Source organism: Mastigoproctus giganteus, chromosome 10, assembly GCF_048544385.1.
Source record: "Mastigoproctus giganteus isolate SK-2022 chromosome 10, ASM4854438v1, whole genome shotgun sequence".
NCBI classification, from domain to species: Eukaryota; Metazoa; Arthropoda; class Arachnida; order Uropygi; family Thelyphonidae; genus Mastigoproctus; species Mastigoproctus giganteus.
In genome coordinates this window covers 9,972,388-9,992,681 of record NC_143584.1, presented here as the reverse complement: position 1 = coordinate 9,992,681, position 20,294 = coordinate 9,972,388, and the positions used below count along the sequence as shown (strand labels likewise).

The 20,294-nt window shown below is 38.8% G+C and overlaps 1 non-coding gene across 1 annotated transcript; it reads right to left on the bottom strand.

Moving 5' to 3' along the window:
- Nucleotides 1-3,611: 3,611 nt before the first annotated feature.
- Nucleotides 3,612-3,693, bottom strand: TRNAS-GCU (transfer RNA serine (anticodon GCU)). Its single transcript has one exon. It is a non-coding gene; the product is annotated as a tRNA-Ser (tRNA).
- Between the last annotated feature and the right edge of the window lie 16,601 nt (nt 3,694-20,294).

Genomic DNA, 20,294 nt, shown 5'->3' with positions numbered 1-20,294 from the left:
GATGAACAAAGGGCACAACACGCCACATAGCTTATGAACTATATATATATTTTTTAAAAAATCTCAGGCTTTCCCGAAACATAGAAAATACGCGGAGATGGGGGAAACCCCAGGAGCCGTTAGACCCCCAACACACTTTATACCTTACCGTCGACGGTTTTCTAACCGCAGAATGCCAGATTCAAGAGCGTTTACTCCAAACTGCACGAGACTGGTACAGTTCCCAGCGCTCATATTTCTTCTGAATGTGCAAATGACAAAATGAGAAAAATACAACACATTCTTCAGTCGGTAGAACGTAGTCCTAGTATTAGCACACGAAGAATTTCTACGCGTATCGGTGTTCCACAGACAAGAGTACGCGAACATTAAGTGAGCACGGCTTGTATCCATTTCACATACAGCGGGTGTAACACTTTCAACCAGGAGAAGCCCAGCCATGGAAATTTTGTCGGTGGGTAAATGCTAATAGCCGATTAATTCCATTAATACTGTTCAGCGATGAAGCTACTTTCACCCGTGACGGTATCAAAACCATCTCATAGGTGGTCAGATGAAAATCCACATGCCACTGTAGAAATAAATTTTCAACATCGCTTCTCTCTAAACGTGTGGTGCTGTATCATCGACAATCAGTTGATTGGGCCTGTTGTGTTACAAAATCGTCTTACAGGGTCCATTTACCTAGAATTTCTGCAAAACGAGTTTCCACTACTATTGGAGGATGTTCCCCTGGCTACAAGGATTGGTATGTACTTTCAGCATGATGGAGCTCCTGCACATTATACCCATCTGGTGATACAACATCTAAATCGAACTTTCCCTGAACGACGGATCGGCCGCGGTGGTCCCGTTCATTGGCTATAAAGGTCTCCAGACCTCATTCCTATAGTTTTTGTTTGTGGGGCTGGATGAAAAGCACAGAATACATATAAAAGGTGAATACAAGAGACGAACTGCTCACTCGTATTTTGGAAAATTATAAATTCCAATACTCTAATATTATATTTGCACCTATATAAATTATAAATTCCAATATAATATTAGAATACTGGAATTTATAATTTTAGAATATCTGAACCTAGAAAAACTGGCAAATGGCAAACAGAAACAGATAGCCTTAGCCAATGATAGGATGTATTGAGTGGAGCCAACCCTCGTCATCGTCCTATTCAATGTATCCTTTTATCAGTAATTTGCTTCATAGTCATTTTATTTTTATTATTATATTATTTTATTGTATTTTATTATAATTTATGTGTTTAATTATAGGGTATAACAATGAAGTCCAACTTATGTTACCTAAATATTTGGCCCTATGGCCTTATGGCTCTATAGATATATTTATACTCCGAATACCTATATTCCATATTCTTATTAAATTTCATTAGTCATATGATTCCCATGATATACTATTTATTATATACTGTAATATAAGTTTTACAGACAGATGTAATGTTCAATCCATACCTTGATGGCATTAATCTGATCTCACACTTTTTCGAATTCTTTTTCTAATTCTCTATTTTTCTACATTTTTAACACTAATTTCATATATGTTTATATATATATATATATATATAACAAATTATACTATTATACTAGTATATTTTATGCTAGTATAATAGTAGACTATTATACTTTTTTTTTTTCATAAAAAAAAAAAAAAAAAAAAATACAGAAAATGAGCTACAGTCATTCAAAAGTATGAAACAGTGTCTGAGGTCCATCAGGCTCACTCTCACCAAGATCAGAACTGCAGTCCACCTGCACATTTTGGCAGTCCAGAACTGAACTGCGCACACCACAAGGAGTGCGCAGTCCATACGATAAGGAGACACTTATAGAATAATAGCTTTCCTCCACTAGCGTAGCTACCCTTTTTCGGGCCCGGAGGCAAAGAACATGTTCGGGCCCCTACTTAATTAATGAAAATTGCAAAAACAGGAGACAGCCAAAGACGCCGGGCCCGGAGGCAATTGCCTTGCCTGCCTACATGGTAGATACGCCACTGCTTTCCTCCTTCCAGAAGTCAGGAATGATGTTATTTAAGGGTAAGCAACCCACCGTTAATCGGAACGCTACCACACATCCTATGCCTATCCCAATCAAATAAGCCTTTCGTTCCGATAGCCAGAGGCCAACTTATACGTATTGCGCCATTGACCTCCAACGTAGCTCTTAACGTACTCAGCCCGATGCCAGTAATTGTTTCTCTAGCCTAATCATCTTGGATATGCTCCAATTGCAGAAGCACACATCTTCTTCAGAAAAATTCAGATTCAGAAAAAAATTCTTCGCCGTTATTCAGAAATAATTATTCCAATTATCCCTTCCCCTCATCATGGATCCGCCCTAATGTAATAATACTTTCAAATTATATTTTAATTAAATATAAGCCACATTATTTATAGTAGTACGGTAATAAATTAGCGCATCAACTATTGAGATGGTGTAAAAATAGTAAATTTAGCTTAATAAATCATCCGTTGTTACTACACACTCATATAATAGAGAAACCTTGACAGTACACACAGCTAAAGTTCAAGCTTAGGCAGCCAGCACATGATCGCTTTTAAGATACCGAAAGTAATAAATCAGATCGCTTTTAAGGGATAACGCGAGGGACAAAGTCCCAAGGTTGATCCCAAAGTTAAATGAAAAATAGGTAGACTACATTTCGGGGAGAAAGATTGAAAATTAAGAACCACTGCGTTATAATTGCAACCGCGATTATTAAAGGGATTCGAAATTTTATAAGGTGATTGCACTACGAAGCGGATCATAAGAAAAAAAAATCGCCCCGTACATAAATAATCTGTTTATATTCTAAGACTGCCACGTAAGGTCAACGAAATCTATAATATAATGATTTTAGAAATACAGTATTACGTGTGCTGGGGCATCACACGGATGCGGAACTTTGGACCGGCACGCTCACAACTGGGCATCGGGCGTGCCTACTTGTACTAATTATCATATAATCTAATGAACTGCAAACTTCAGTTGCGATAAATTGCCGTTTGTTTTAAAAGGGAGGGAATGATTGAGTAGATGAGTGATAGCACATATCGGTTTCAGCCTTTAAACTTCTGCCTTTTTTAAAAGCCGTTTTATTGTATTAATTTTAAAATTACATAATTTAAAATGCCTAAGTTAAAATAAATAAAAATGTCCTTCGCCGAAATGGTGATATTGTCATATGTACTGCTATTATAGTATATTTTCCAGTTCGGACTGGAAAATATTAAAAGCCAGTACGCTAATGTTTGGCAACAAAAAAAAAATATTAAATAATTTTTTTGTCAAAAGTTTATCCAACGTGCAAACATTGCACATCGAAACGGTGTTCTGGTATAGTTCAACCATTCATTGGTAATAACTTTTAATTAGGATCCAAATCGTGTGAGTTTAATAAAACCACATGACCTTGTGACCTGATTCTTCATAGGCAATTCAGGTTACGAGACCGAGATCTTTAAAGCGAGCCAAAAATTTTTCAGTTTCATAAATGATTCGTGTATTTCGTAGTGCCGTTCATACACATGAAAATGCGAAACAACAATATCAGCATTTTGCCTACTAGAGGGGGAAAAAAAAAAAAAAAAAACCGACGAGGATGGGATTCGAACCCACGCGGGCAGAGCCCAATGGATTAGCAGTCCATCGCCTTAACCACTCGGCCACCTCGTCAACAAATGTGAGTTACCCACTGTACGTAATGGGTATTACCCATTTCATACTGGCAACTTTTCAGAAATCCATGAATTTGTTCACTGGAACTTTATAAGACAGAAATTAAAATTGAATTTTAAATTTCACCTTATAAACGATAATTTAAGATGCTGAAATTTCCACGATTTCTGCCGTTTCATACAACGACCGTAATATTGATAGTGTTAGTCTGTTTTTAAAATAAGCTATTATAACATTAGAAGTTATCGCGACCAAAGCACCAGCTTCGGCAAGCAAGAATTTGGTAGTTTGAGATTATTATTATTATTATTATTAGCTATATGGTGTAAGGAAGCCTGAGGCTTATGCTGCAATGATAATATCCAGCTGAGGGCCCAGGGTGTGCCAAACCCATACTCACCAGATTATTAGTTTCGTAGTTTTGAATTTCTTATTTGAGATTTGGTATTGGAGTATCATCTAATGGTGCAGGAAGTATAGCTGCATCGAGCCTCCGGGAAGGGGGTTGCGGTGAACAAAAGAAAAATATAGAAATTCCATAAAAAATATATAATGTTGCACTAGGGCCAGTAACGTAACTAGAAAAAGTGAGCCCCAATGGAAAGTTTAGTGTGCGCCCCCCCCTGAAAATATTTGTTTTGGTAAAAATAAAAAATTAACAATACAGCACTAAACGTGTATTCAAAATATTTTATATATTTTTTTTTACGAGAACCCCAAACACGAGAGGTATTATAACCTATAGTACTTAGTACCGTGCTTGGGTTGGAGATTGAGAAGACGAAAGAAGATATTTGTTGACATTGGACTTGAACTTCTGTAGATTGTAATTTTCAGGAAATACGTAAGAAGGAAGGTTGTTCCAGAAAACGGCAGTTGAATGAATAAATGAGGAAGATGAAAAGTTGGTTCTGTGGGTTTGAAGTTGGACAGTAAATGGATGTTGGCTGGTGGCGGCACGTGTTCGGACTGTTTTGAAAGAGAGAGCAGGAATTATAGAAGCCAATTCAGAAGAACAGTGCCCATGGAAGTATCTGTAAACTATTGTACTATTATTGTACTATATAGATAAATACTATTGTATTTATCAATACAATATAAAAACAAAAATAATATTAAATTCTGTAAATATAAAAATTAAAAATAAATTCTGAAAATTAAATGAAGCAATATATTGACTTACGTAATTTATAATGGTTTTCGTCCTGATTTGGCATTGGCAAAATCATTAATTAATTTAGAAACGTCCATTCTTTCAGCCTCTTGCACTTCTATGCTAAGCAGTGCTAGCGTTGATAGACGTTGTTGTCCCATGGTGTTTCTCAAATAATTCTTAATTAATCTTAATTTCGAGAAAGAGTTTGATACAGTAACCGGAATTGTAAAAAAAAATATATCAATAAGCAGCACACTTCCGAAAAACTAACACTCATATAGTAATATTTTACTATGACTAGTTTTGCAAATTCGCGAATAGTTTTAATTTTTGCTCCAATTAATTTCTTTTTTCTTGTTTCAGGTAGAAGGCATTGGGCCCCCTTTCAGTCGTGGGTCCCAATGCATTTCATTGGCATAGTTATGCCACTGACTAGGGTCCATCCTTCTGCAACCATCTAGGGCCCATCCTTCTGCAACCATCTAGGGCCCATCCTTCTGCAACCATCTAGGGCCCATCCTTCTGCAACCATCCTTCCTAGCCATTTTACGCCACTACTGTATGGGACAGAACCCGAAATGGAAAGTTTTACGAAACGGAAGGATCGTCAAAAGGAAACAACATGTACTCGTCGATATTCCCTTCATTTCAAAATCTGCTTATCTTACTGAAGATTAAAGTCTTCAAGGAGTAGTTAAATACTGCGGCGATTCATTAATTATTCAGAATATTTTCCCCTAGCTAGCTTTGAAAGTTTTCTTATACTTGTTCAGATCAACAGTATTCCCAGGCAAGCTGGTACTTCGAGCAAGGTCTTCGTCCCTTTGGAAGTTAGAGAGAGAGAGAGAGAGAGATAATCTTTATTACCCTTCACGGCCATAAAGCCAGGGGCTTACAGTTTCCCAAACTTCCGGGAAAATTGAACAATTATTTACAAAAAGGTAATTTTACAAAGAAAACATATTATAATACAAAGGAGAACTCCTTACGAGAGTTAAATCTGATTGAGCTGGCTTAACATCGAGATAAGAGCACCAGCTCAATCAGACAGGAACAGATGCAAGGTATACATCAGTCATTGCTGATTAGTCCTACTCGTCATAATTTTTTTCCGGTAAGTCCGGTCAGCAGCGAATTTGTTCAGGTCGGCGTCCAGTGCCTGGGTTTGCTTGAGCATCTGCTGAGGAAGGAACCTGTCCGAGAGATGGAGTCGTGCTGAATGCGAGTGGAGCTCGGGATTGGCCCTAAGGGCAGCAGGGGGGATCCTCCAGCCACAGGTATCCCAGAATGAAGGTGTTGCCATTATGCCTGTTATCATCTTGACTGTTGCTAGGAGGCGTTGGTCGTCGACTAAGGTGGGAAGCCGTGGAATTCCGAGAGAGTTGGCAAGCTGTGTGGTCCGAATCAGAGCTGGAAGGTTGTGCTTCCTGTTGGCCCACTTTAGGAGCCAGAATTCTGTGGCAAAGAGTGGTTTCTTTATTGACGGTGCCGCTGACGCCCAAATTTCAGCAGCATAGAGTAAAGGTGGAAAGATAACTGTTCTTATGTACCTCACGGTTATCTTTTTATCTGTGATATGAAGGAGATGTTGTTTTGCTATCCACCGGAGTCTTGAAGCACGTGTGAGGAGCATATCCATGTGGGCGTTGAATCGAAGTTTTGGGTAGAATACAACGCCCAGATCACGATGGCTGGACACAATTGGGATGAGGGTGTTGCCGACCGAAGGCTGGAGAGAAGAAGGAGTTTGCTTCAATGAATACACCATGAATTCGGACGTAGCAGGATTGATCTTGAGCCCAAACTGGCAGAGGTAAGATGTGACTGTGGTGAGAGTGTTGTTAATTTCTACTTTTACCAGATCTAGGTCTTGACCGGGAATGATGGGAGTGAGTATTTTGATATCGTCCGCATAGCTCAGTAGACATCGAGAATGTGCAACCAGTGGGAAGATAATGGATGAAAACAGAAGGCCCGAAAGGACCCCTCCTTGTGGGACTCCTGCGGTGACGGATCTAGTAAGGGTGCGATCTCCTGTATGAAGCTTTATAACTCGGTTATTCAGAAGAGAGGAGAGAAAGCATAATATGTTCCCTGTGATCTGGAAGTGGCATTCCAGGAGAGTGAGAAGTTGGTTTACTTGGACGGCATCAAATGCAGCTTCAATGTCTAAGTAAGTCACAGCTAGTTCCTGCCTATTCTCCAATGCTGACAAGATAGTATTTGTGGTGGCTAGCAGATTGGTGATCGTTGATCTGTTTGGAAGGGAGTAGTGAATTTGGGCTGGATTACTGGGCAAGATCTGCTTAGTGAGGATAGGGAGTAAGGCCTTCTCCAGGAGCTTCAGTAGGCTGGAGGAGTTGGAGATGGGTCGGAAGTGTTTAGGTTTCGATGGCGACTGAACTTTGGCTAAAGGTTTGATGAGATAGTTTTTCCACTGCTGTGGGAAAATTTTGTTCGAGAGTAACTGGTTGAAGATAATTAAAAGTGGCTGAATAATGTACGGACTTAGGCATTTGAGCATGAATTGGGGAACTCCATCATCACCGGTGGTTGACGTGTCAGGTAGAGAATTGATGGCTACGATCAGCTGTTGTTTTGTAATCTGAATGTTGTTCAACACTTCTTGCTGGATGGGCTCTGTTAGTAGAGCTAGATCTGAGTTTGGCATAGGATTACGGTTAAATCTTGTGACAAAATCGAGCCACAATTCAGGATCAAGCTGTAAAGGAAGGTGAGGGTTCACTTTCTTGTATGGAATTTTTCCTTTAGCCAGCTCACGGTTAACGTATAATTTGATTGCCTCAGATTTCAGGCGATTGAATTGAGCCCGTGCCCTTGAATAAACTATACGATCATTGACATTTTGAGACTGTTTCCATGTGCGATGGAGCTGTTGCTTCAGCTGGAAACTCATTTTGAGTTCAGAATTCCACCAAAGTCTGTATATGGACTGATTGTGATCTTTTTAGAGGCAGCATATTTGGCAACCGTGTTGATCCAGTTTGTGAGAATGTTCACAGCTAGTTCTGGGTCACAAGTCTCTAAGGCCACCCAGGGAATGAGAGAGGCGGCTCTGATGCACTTATCTACGTCAAGTAAGTTGGGGCTAGTGATGTCAACCTTTGTTGTTGTCCTTCTGGCTTCTAATTTGGGGGCTGGCAGATATGCGGTCATATGTATCGGGACATGATCAGAGTCAAATGACGTTTCTGTAATGTAATCAAGGGTGCAGGGGAAAGAGGCTAGAACTAGGTCTAAGAGGTTATTCCTCCTGGTTGGAGCTTCATTAATAAGTTGTAGGTCAGCACATCTCAAGTGTGCCAGAAGATCCTTTTTCAGATTAGATAGTTGAGGAGGTAAATTGAAATCACCACAAACCAAGTGAGAAGCTGTGGGATGCAGCTGATTGATTAACCAGTTGGAAACTTCAAGGATGATTTGCTGGGACGGCTTTGGGGGTATATACAGCACACAGACGTCAAACGTCACGAAGTTGTACCCTAACGTAACGAGGATTGCTTCATAGTTAGGAGAGTTACTGGATTTATTATCCAATAGCTTGAAAGCGGATTTCTTGTAGAATATTGCGACGCCTCCACCCTTGCGTGCAATCCGAGATGTGAATACGACCCCATAATCAGCTGGGGCAGCTGCCGCTAGGAATTCTTCGTCATCATTCAGCCAGGTTTCGGTGATGGCGAGCAGGTCAAAATGTCCAGGGAGCAGAATTTGCTCCATAGTATCAAGCTTGTTCCTAAGACTACGCACATTCTGATAAAAGATGGTGCAGGCAGGTACTCTGGGTACTTTGATACGGACGGGTGGTCTCTGACATGGCACTACTCGAGTCAGCAGGGTGTGTCTTTGTGAATTATATTAAAATAATAATCATTTCATTGACATTTTCCTCAACGTTTATGTTTCTTTTAGAATTTTAGTAGCCCTTCCTCTGATTGTGGTCAGTAGTGAAATATCGCTTTCTAAGCTGAAATTTATTAAGAATTATTCAAGTTCCTGCCAAGTATACTGAGTTATGCAAAGCCATTAGAAAGAGACTCAGAGAGGACATAAGAAGATTTAACACAAGAAAAGTAGAACAAGCATTAAGGGAAAACAAAGGATTTAAATCAGCAGCCATGAGCAATAATACAGAAAGACAAATGATACTGAAACTGAAGAATAGCGATGGTGTACTTATAAACAGCAGAGAAGGCATAATTAAAATAGCAGAAGACTACTATAAAGATCCGTTTATGCTCTGGACCATTACAAGTCAGAACAGTTTACTATAACTTCATTAGGAGAGTAGACTGATAATAAACAAAAGTCACTGTTCGCATAATTATGCATGTTCATTTGCTTTGCTTTTTAAACATGCCAGACAACAAGAAACAGTGACGTCTCGAAGCGTCACCAAATTGTTTAAGTGTAAAAAAAAGTGATGTAAGGAAGCAAGCTTATTTAGCATCGGCTAAAAAAAAAAAAAAAAAATCCCATTTCGCCTATCCATCCTCTCCAAGGTTCTTCCTTGAATTTATTCAAACTATCCACCTCCACGACATCAGACGGAAATTTATTCCAACTATTCTGCAACCATCCTTCCTCAATTTAAATTTATGCCCTCATGTGTGTAGTCTGACAAGAGGAAGAATCCCATCAATATTGAGCTTGCTCAATCCATTCAAACCTTAAACACCTCAATCAGATCGCCTCCAGGTGCTTAGTCTCCAAACGCCTGCAATTTGCAGAATTAAAGCTTTCTTTGGTAAGAGCACCCCCTTTGTTCCCCCCACCAATCTCGTTGCCCTTCTCCGTACCCGATTCAGTAGCTCTACATCCTTCCTAAAATGATACCTCCAGACCTGTATGCAGAACTTAAAATGTGGCCTGACCATTGCCTTATACAAGGATAATCATGTCCTTATCCCTGGTAGCAAAATTCTTGTATACCATTGACAAAATCCCATGTGCTGTCGTGGCAGCCTGTCTGCACTGCTCAGAGAACTTCATATCTGCCTGCGAAATTACCTCAGGTCCTTTTCCATTATCCTAAGTGTAGGTCCTTTGCCATTATCCTAAGTGTAGTACCACATAGTTTAATCTGCAGTTACTGCTACCCAATTGCAGTACTTTTCATTTGCTAATGTTAAGCCTCAATTGCCATTTCTCAGCCCAACTGCCGAATTTTTCTAGATCTTGTTACAGTAGCATACTATCATTAACCACCCTGCCAACCTTCGTATCATCTGCAAGCTTAGACCTCCTCTCGTGAGTAGCACTGTCGGTAGAATCGCCGTCCTCCTCACACCGGGTGGAAAAGACCCGAGTTTGAGTTCCGTCGATGATGTGAGAAATCTTTATGGGCTTTTTTCACAACGTGGCTGAGTTAGTAGGTCTCAGGCGAGGGTATCATGGTTTTTGCCCAGCAAACAGAAAATCGACCGAACATATGCAATTTACAGACAGTATATACGGAGCAAATGGCCTTAGTTGCCAATGCTCCTAAAACCCTATTATAACAGCAAGCTTAGACATTAAGCCTGATTTGCCTTCATAAATATCGTTGATAAATATAGAAAACAACAATGGGACCATGACCGCACCCTGGGGGACTCTACTAATCAGGGGTGGGTAGAGGAGGAATATGCCACCCTTAACCTAAAATTTTAAATTAAAGAAAAAGAACGCAGCAGGCATTCTACAAAAAAACTCAAAACCTGGTCGCCATGACCCCCCCCCCTTACGATGATACCTGGACTTGGTCACCATGCCCCCTTACGATGATACCTGAATATGCCACTGCCACTAATAACATTAGTCCACGAAAAGCAGTATCCACTGATAACCACTCTGTCTTTTCTTACTTATCCACCCATAGCAGAAACTTACCTTAAAACCACACTGCTCCATTTTGTACAGCAGTCTTTTATGTGCAATAGTATCGAAAGCTTTCCTGAAATCCAAGTATTTGATATCAAATTAATAAATTTTTGTATCCAGTTCCTTTGTCACTACACCATAGTATTCAACAAAATTGGGCAGAGGAGACTTCTCCTTAACAGACCCATACTGTGAATGAAGTATAATTGCATTCCTGTCTAGATAAACCTTCATTACTTCTTTAACCAGACTCCATTATTTTCCATGGAACAGAAGTTAAGCTAACAGGTCTGTAATTATTCATGTCACTCTTTGATCCCCGCTTTGTGAACTGGGGATATATTTGCACTTCTGCAGCCCGTGGGGACCTCCACTGTATCCAAGGATGCTCTCATAATTATGGCTAAGGGCTTGCTTACTTCCTTTGCTGTCTTCCTTAATAGAACTGGTTAGATCCCATCCATCCCAGGTGCCTTTCTTATGTTTAACTTCACCAATATATTCGCACATCTCCAGTCCCTAGGAACTGGAGATGTGCGAATCCAAAGATGCTCTCGTAACTTCATTAGGAGAATTAAGTGCATTTCAAATTGTTTAAGTGTATTGAAGTGTAATTAATGCAATTGAATACACTTGAACAATCTGGTGAATTACTTGCACTGTACGCACTTCAACAAAAACTATTTTCAATAAAACAACTTAATCTTTCACGTAGAATGTCAGTGTTGCTAACATAATCCATTGAATTTGTAAGAAATTTACCTTCCTTTGTGCTATTTATAATATGTATTCAATTTGTGTATTTCCTATTTTAAAAAGTAATGAAAAATGCTATATTTTTTCTGACAGTGTAGTCTGTGGTCTTCCATGGGGCGGCATTTTCTTTCCTCAAGTGAGATAATACGGCGCAGCTGCCATACTCGTTAGAATAATAGAAAGGAAGCAGTTAACGTGTATACATGATATTATCTATGCACAAAACGAAACGAACCGAAACGGTGTTCCAGCTTCCATTCGGAGCTCTGATTTGAGAGGAAAGAACAGAGAGCTTGAATGAAGAAATACCACGTCCCAGCTTTGATTACATAACAATCTAGTGAACATATTTTGAAACTCGAAGTATTCCATCTACAGTACTGTACTATTATTTTAATGGCATATCCTTAAAATTATTAGTTTGAAGTAATTGAATAAGGAGAAACTGCAAGTAATTTGAGTCCATTAATTCAGAGTAGATGTTTACAAAGTATAGAGCAGGCTTGTCCAACCCGCGGCCCAGGACGGCTATGAATGCGGCCGAACAAAAAATTGTAAACTTACAAACTTTATGAGATTGCGACTAAAAATACCATTAATAATACTACAAATACAATTTTAACATGCTATTAATTTATAAGCGATGAATTTTTGAATTTAACATGTTCTTTATTATTATTTTATTAATATCAATTTATTTCCGAAGAAATGTCCCTTTACAGTTATGCAGCTAGAGGACATGAGTTACATACAGAGATAAAACATAAAAATACAGACAAATGCATTGTATATAGAGTCAGATACAATATACGGCCTTAAGCAGTCGCTTGTGAAGATACGAAAACATAAAGTTACAACAAATACAAAAACATAAAGTTGTAACAAATAAAAGTGCATACGGATACATCGGAGCGTGGATAGTGCGGCATCACAGAGAGTCCACCTAGAGCATGACTAAGGCATACATGTCTGCAAGAATGGAAGATCTGTAGGTTCTGTCCTTGCAAAGTTTCTCAACGTCTATGGCTAATCTATTAAATATTTGGAAGGAGTTATGTGTAAACATGTTGTCCAGGGAGGACATGCTACGCAGCTTCGATCTGTATGGGGAGGTGTTGGACTGGCATCTTCTTCTGTCGGACGGTCTGGCGATGATATCCCATATATCAGGGGAGCTTAGTTTTCCGGATAGAAGCTGAGAGAGGGTAAGAAGGTTCCTAGAGATGATGTGATACCTCCAAGGAAGCGTATTAAGATTGGTGACCAGAACAGATTTTGAGATTGTAGGTGTTAGCTCGGCAACCCTATTTAGCCATTTCAAGATCCAGAATTCCAGGGAGAGGAATCTTGGTATGATGAGGGTGCTGAGGACCATATAGTCGAGGCATATAAAGGAATTGGGAAAATGCAACGAAGAATGTATTTGATGATAAGGTCCGGGTTATGGAAGTTGGAGATCTCTTGTTTTACTGCCCTTAAAGCGGAATATGTTTTCGTTCGAGTGGCATTAAAGTGAGGCAAGAAGGTGAGGTCTTTGTCCTAGGTGACACCCAAATCCTTATGTTGGGTGACTTTTTTAGCTGGAGAGTTCGCTGTAATGATGTTCACATCGTTGGTATTTTTCTTCTTGGTGATAGAGAGTTGTGAAGTTTTCTCTTTATTAATGGAGAGCCCAATCGCATGAAGGTAGTTTTCCAGTTCATGTAGTTGTCGGTTGGAGCTCACAGTAATAGACTGGGGGCATTTTGTGATGATGAAGAACTTAATATCATCTGCGTAGGTGGTAAAATTAGTACGGTTTGATAGGAAGGATTCTAAAGATGCGGCGAAGAGGGCGGCAGAGAGAACGCCCCCTTGGGGGAGCCCTCTGGAGCAGAGAATGTGGTGATTATGGTATTGATTTGTGATCCATAGGGTCCTGGACTGAAGGAGAACTAGGATGTTGCCAGAGATTTTGAAGTAGTTGCACAGTATGGTACATAATGCATGGGTGGACAGATTGTCAAAGGCCGCCTTAATGTCGAGGAACACAATATCCAGTTGCTCTTTGTTGCTTAAGGTACTTTCAATTCTGAACAGTGTGTCCAAGAGGTTGGTGATCGTGGATCGTCCAGGTAGTACACTATGGAGGAATGGAGGTTTGTGGCCGAACATGTGATGGGTGAGAGCAGGAAGTATGGCTTTTTCCAAGATTTTGAGGAAAGTGCATCCTACGGAAATTGGTCTGTAGTCATTAGGCGATTTTGGGTTAGACTTTTTTGGAACGGGAGAAACATAATGTGTTCCAGATAGCAGGGCAAACTCTTGTTACGAGGACGGAATTGAATGCATCAAGCAAGAGGTCAATGATATATACACTGCATAGTTTTATCATGAAAACAGGGAATCCATCCGGGCCAGTGGTAGACTTGTTGGGAAGACTATTGATGACCTCAGTAAGGCGTTCCTTTGTGATGGTTATTTTATCCAGTGATGTCTGGTTAGCTGGTGGATTAACCCGAATAAAAGGGTTTGGGGCAGGTAGGGGCTTAGTTTCGAGCGAGATAGCAATGAGAGATTCGTAAAATCGTTCTCAAATAATTGTATTTATTAAAAATTGCCGCCCATGCGAGTAGTTACTTCTCGACATAATAAATGGTGCGCTAGCGCTCTTGCTTCCTACTTTTAACCACGCAATAGATGTCTCTCTATGTGCGCCATGGGTACGCTGGTACGGCTTTCTATGTGCAATTGTAAACAGTCGAGTTGACACCGATGAAAGGTGCAGACATTACGTGTGTTTGTGGCGATTTGGCGAGTAAAACGCAGTGATTATTGATAATATTTCTTCCTACCTACCTTTGTAAACGACAGACAATTTTGGTTATTTAGAAGACATGTAAGTATTTTTATTTGATTATTAAACCTTGCTTTCTAATTTTCAATCTATTTTTTTTTTTTTTTTTTAAATTCCAGCGTGGCTTCCACAGCGTCTCAAAAGAAAACCGAACCAAAAAAAAAAAAAAAAAAAATTATAAAAATTATAGAAGAAGGAAGATTTTTCAACGAAAAGTGGACAGATGACTACATTTTTGTCGAGGCAAATACTAAGTCAATCTGCTTAATTTGTAGGGAATTTGTGCCAGTTTTCAAAGACTACAATTTGAAAAGGCATTACACGCAAAAACATGCTGCGAAATTTAGTGCATATCAAGGAATGTGTCGTAAAGACAAAATAGCAGAACTGAAAAAAAGTTTATCATCTCAACAAAGTTTTTTTTAAAAAAATAACAACTCAAACGGATTCTATTGTAAAAGATAGGTATGTGGTTGCAAACCTGATAGCAAAAAAATCAAAACCGTATGCCGATGGTGAGTTTATTAAGCAATGTATGGAAAGCGTGGTAGATATAATTTGCCCTGATAAAAAAGGGGATTTTTCTAAAATCAGTTTGTCTCACCAGACTATAGCCAGGCGAATTTATGAAATAGGAAAATCTATCGAAAAAGGTTTGGAGAGTAGAGCTGCTAATTTTAAATTTTATGCTTTGGCGATAGACGAAAGTATTGATGCTACTAATACAGCTCAATTGGCAATTTTTATTAGAGGTATTGATGACGAATATAATATCACTGAAGAAATGGCTTCTTTAGTGCCATTAAAAGACACAACTAAATCAAGAGATTTATACGAAGCAGTGAAAAATACGTTAAAGCGATTTTCTTTGACCATTGTGAACATATCTGGTACTTTGTATAGCTACTGATGGTGCTCCGGCGATGATAGGTAAAAGAGATGGACTTGTAAAATTAATAGAAGACGATGCAATTGCATCCCAAAATTTACGTATGATGAAATATCACTGCACAGTACACCAAGAAAATTTATGCGCAAAAGCTTTAAAGATGGATAACGTCATGCAGATTGTCATCAAGACTGTAAATTTCATAAGGGCCAAGGGATTGAATCATCGCCAATTCCAGGAATTTCTTAAATTTATGAAGTAAGATGGTTAAGTCGAGGTAAAATGTTGAAAAGATTTATGATTTGCGAAAATGAAATCAAGTCTTTTATGGAATCAAAAACAAAATTTGTGCCAGAACTTGACGATGAAAACTGGCTCACAGATTTGGCATTTTTAGTAGACTTGACCGCTCATTTAAATGAGTTAAACATGCGTCTTCAAGGTGAAAACCAACTGATCAATACAATGTTTCAAACTATAACAACGTTCGAAATGAAAATGAAACTATGGCAATCTCAAATTAAGGCAAACAATTTTATGCATTTCGACACGTTGGCTAAACACGGTCCTGTGACCAACGAAAAATATGCAGCCTTGCTTTTCGATTTGATACAGGAATTTGTGAACAGGTTTCAAGATTTCCGGAAAAATCATCAATCTTTTGGTATATTTGCGACCCATTTTCAGTCGACATAAACATATTACCTGCCAATTTTCAAATGGAATGCACAGAGCTACAATTTGACATCCAACTTAAAAGAAAAATTTGATCATGTCTCTTTACTGGACTTCTCTAAGATATATCTTCCCAGAGAAAAATCTCCCTCGCTTCACAATCATGTCTTATTCATGTCATCGCTATTTGGAAGCACCTACATTTGTCAGCAGCTATTTTCAAGGACGAAGCACACGAAGAATAAAACTAGAACCAAAATATCTGATGAGCACCTTGAGAACTCACTGAGAATTGCAACTACATACTTCCATCGATCCAAATATCGAAGCATTAGTGTCTCAAAAACAATGTCAAACATCTCACTAATTTCATGTTGCTTTCTTGTCTTTTACTTTTATAATAAAAAAATCATGAATTAATGAAGTTTAAATTACTTAAATATGTTAACTATATATTCTACGTTTTTTTGCTCATCAGCTATCGTTAGTGTATTTCGTATGGCTCAAAACAACTTGTCTTCTTCCAATGTGGCCCAGGGAAGCTAAAAGGTTGGACACCCCTGGTATAGAGTAACAGTTTGTGCTGAGACAACTCATATTCAAGTGTGTTTATTTTTAAAGTTTCCTTCTAAATACAGTACAAATCTTAAAGTTAAAAGTAAAACCAATAATAACAGTAATTTTTTTCCCCAAAATTTCTAACCAAAATACATCTTACTCTATTTTCGATTGGAAGGTAATCTTAAAAGAGTTCTGTTTCTGTATTACAGAGGGAAAGCCCTTCTCCCTTTGTGCATTTCTCGTATTCAATAATATACCGGTATTACCATTAAAACTGAATAAAAAACAAAGGTGAATTTATTTTGTAATTTTGCAGTTAACTAGAACCACGAACTAATAATTCTGTTATCTTGCTCCGCCTTGTTAGTTTTCTTATTATTTATAACTTAAATATATTAATTAAAAAAAATGGCAGTTTGAATGTAATGCTCATATTCACTTACTGGGCAGTATCAGCGTCTGCGATGGTAATGAAGACGAGACCCTGCTGTGGACAGACTGGTCAGTGAAGAGTGATTTGAGTCTACCAATTTATAAGATAAGAGGGACAATGGATCCCGGAGTAAATTACAATTGATTAAAGTCAAAGGTCAGCGTGATCTCAGCACGAGTAAAACAGTACTAGCGGTGCCAAAAGATGCACAAAAGCAGCTTATAGAGCATTAGGGAAAAAAAAAAAAAAATCACAACTTTTTCACTGTCATAGTGTAAAAAATTATGGAAATCCTAAAATCTCGAAACTTTATTAGACATGTTGGATAGACAACCGCTAATTTTCGTAAAGTCGGACAAATGCTAACTTATTGTGATTTTCTCTTGTAGAGGATCTGTGTTCTCATTTTGAATTTAGAATAAATTATGTGAATTTAACCAAATTGGATAGGTTATTAAGAAGTATTTTTGGAATATTAAATTTTATAAATATTATATTTAAGTCCGAATATTAAATTTTAGAAAGAAATTCTCTTATCTGAGATTTATTCAGGAATGGCTACATCCGGTTAAGATGTAATTACAATAGTATTGAAATGAAATAAACCCAGTCAGAGGACAAGGAATAAAAGCAAGCTTTGATCCTAAATCCATGCATGGGAAAAAAAAAAAAAAAAAAAAAATCTCTATTCTAATTACATCTTAACCGGATGCAGCCATTCATGAATAAATCTCAGGTAAGAGAATTTCTTTCTAAAATTTAATATTCTGACTTAAAATATATTATATTTCTAAAATTTAATATTCCAAAAATACTTCTTAATGACCTATTTCGTTAAATTCACACTATTTATTCTAAATTCAAAATGAGAACACACACACACACACACATACACAATAAGTTAGCATTTGTCTGACTTTACGAAAATTAGCGCGTCTCGACTACACAAGTTGTCTGTCCAACAACTTTTTCACTATCTCAGAAAGAGTAAGGATGATATTATTTAGTTTACCCAATCCATTCCAAAGCTTAAACGCCTCAATCAAGTCTCCTCACAGGTGTCGTCTCCAAACCCTGTAATTTGTAGAACTGAATTCTTTCTTAGTAAGAACGATTCACTAGGAAACCAGGGCTTAACCTATTCCTAACTAATTGTGTGCTGTTCTCTGCCTGCATGCAGTAGTCAAGGTGGGGTCTTGGAAATAAATAAAAATAAAATGAGAGAGAGGAAGAGAGCATTCGTCCAATTTCTCCTAAAAAAAAAAAAAAAAAAAGACATCCTTTGTCCGGTTTTTACGATTTTTTTTATCTATATAACTATTCTACACTAACTAACTATATAGTTATCTATATAACTAACTAGATAACTAATACTCAGTGGTGTAACTATTTTTTTTAATAAAAAAAAAATAGAGGTGTGCAAAGCTGAAGAACCAACACTATTTATAAAGGTTACAACCACAAAATCAAACGAAACATCCTGTGGCGATTTGCATAACTGTGGCCGTTCAGTAGAAAGCTGGTGCACATGGAAAAATTTGAATCGTGATGAGAGGGCTCACATAAACAGATAAAAGCAGCATTTATGTGCAAATTAGCGAATGGTGAGTACGATTGTTACAGACGTTCGATTGGTTTCATACAGTGCTACAGACAACGAAATGGCCAGTAGACAACATCTGGATGACTTTACCCGGGGTCAAATAATTGGGAAGCTTGAGAAAGATCGAAGTGCGAGGAGTGTGGCTGCAGAGTTCGGTATCGCCCATAGCATCGTCTCATGTGCGCGGTCGGCCTTCAGAACGAAAGGTACAGCTATTCGAAGGACCAGTGGTGGTCGCCCACGAAAAACAATGCCCAATGATGACCGCTATATACTCCTACAGGCCAAGAGGGACCGACATCAGACACCGGGATCCATTGCAAAACAGCTGCACAGGATGCAGGATATCGCGGTTTAGTATGGCCAGGAGACTCCACAAAGGTGGACTGTTTGCCCGACGGCCAGTACGCTGTGTCCCTTTAACACCTGCCCATCGAAGACACCGTTTATAGTGGTACATCGAACACAAGGACTGGACAGCAGCCCAATGGGGTAAGGTACTCTTTACTGATGAGAGTAGATTCAGTCTCAGCAGCGATTCTGGATGTCAGCTAATCCTGGCGAGAGGTTGGCACACGGTATCACCCTGCAAACATCACTGCAAAGGATCGATTTGGCGGTCGAGGTGTTCTCGTCTGGGGAGACGTTATCTTGGATGGACGTACACAACTCCAGATACTGGAAGGCGGTACTATAACCTGTGCACGCTACTGAGGTAATCCTTCCCCACGTGCGTCTGTTCCCAGGTGCCACTGGCCCCGAGTTCGTGTTTATGGATGATAACACCACACCCCATCGCACTGCAGCTGTTGATATGCTTTTGGAAAGTAAGGACATTGTTCGTATGGATTGGCCTGCCAATTCTATCGATCTAAATCCCATCAAACACATATGGGACGCCCTGGGGAGACGCCTAGCGGCACGTCCACACCCACCAGAAAATGTTCACCAGCTGAAGATGGCGCTGACAGAGTAATGGACGATGTTACCGCAAGAACTTATCAACAACATTGTTCTAAGTGTGGACAGGCGGTGCAAAGCCTGCATCAACATTAGGGGTGGCCATATCTCCTACTGAGAACCACCTCTTCCCTTTGTTCCATCTTTGGCAGTGATGCATCTGTATCATGGCAGCCAGTGCTATGTTGCCATTTTTGAATTAAGTACCTCTGTACCGTTTTGTTTCCGTTGTTGTGTCGGTGTTGTTTCCTTCATCATTTTTGTACCTCACGTGGTTCCTTTGGTGTACTTTTCCCATATCCAGGCCACTCCTATGAGAAGCTACAGGTGAAAACCTGACTGGTCCTTAAGTTGTGCACACCAGTGTATAAAACATCATAATCCGCCTTTATTGTACTAAAATAGATGCATCAAACAAAAAAATATGAAAATCTTTCCAGTATCTGCTCAATATTTTTCTAAGGAATGTGGTCAAGTAAATTATTTAATTGATTTTTTTTTTTTCAGAATGCTGATGAAAGTGCAGATGGGATGTTGGAATTCCTTAAAATCTGGGTGAATAGTTTTGGGACTGCATTGTAATAGATGAAGAAACATCACTGAGGAAAAAACTGCCATGCTTCTTGCAGAATATTCCATATCTCTGTGATGTGATACTTCACTAACGTCCCATAAATGTTCGACTATTTTGAAATCCAGAGAATTGAATGGTGTGGGATTCTATCCATTTTGCTATGGAAAATGGACACCGAAAGGTTGTATAGCTCAACGGAATCATTCTTTATTCACAAATATTTAAAACAAAATGAAGACGCCATAAAAGCTAATTGCCAGGCACACATTTTG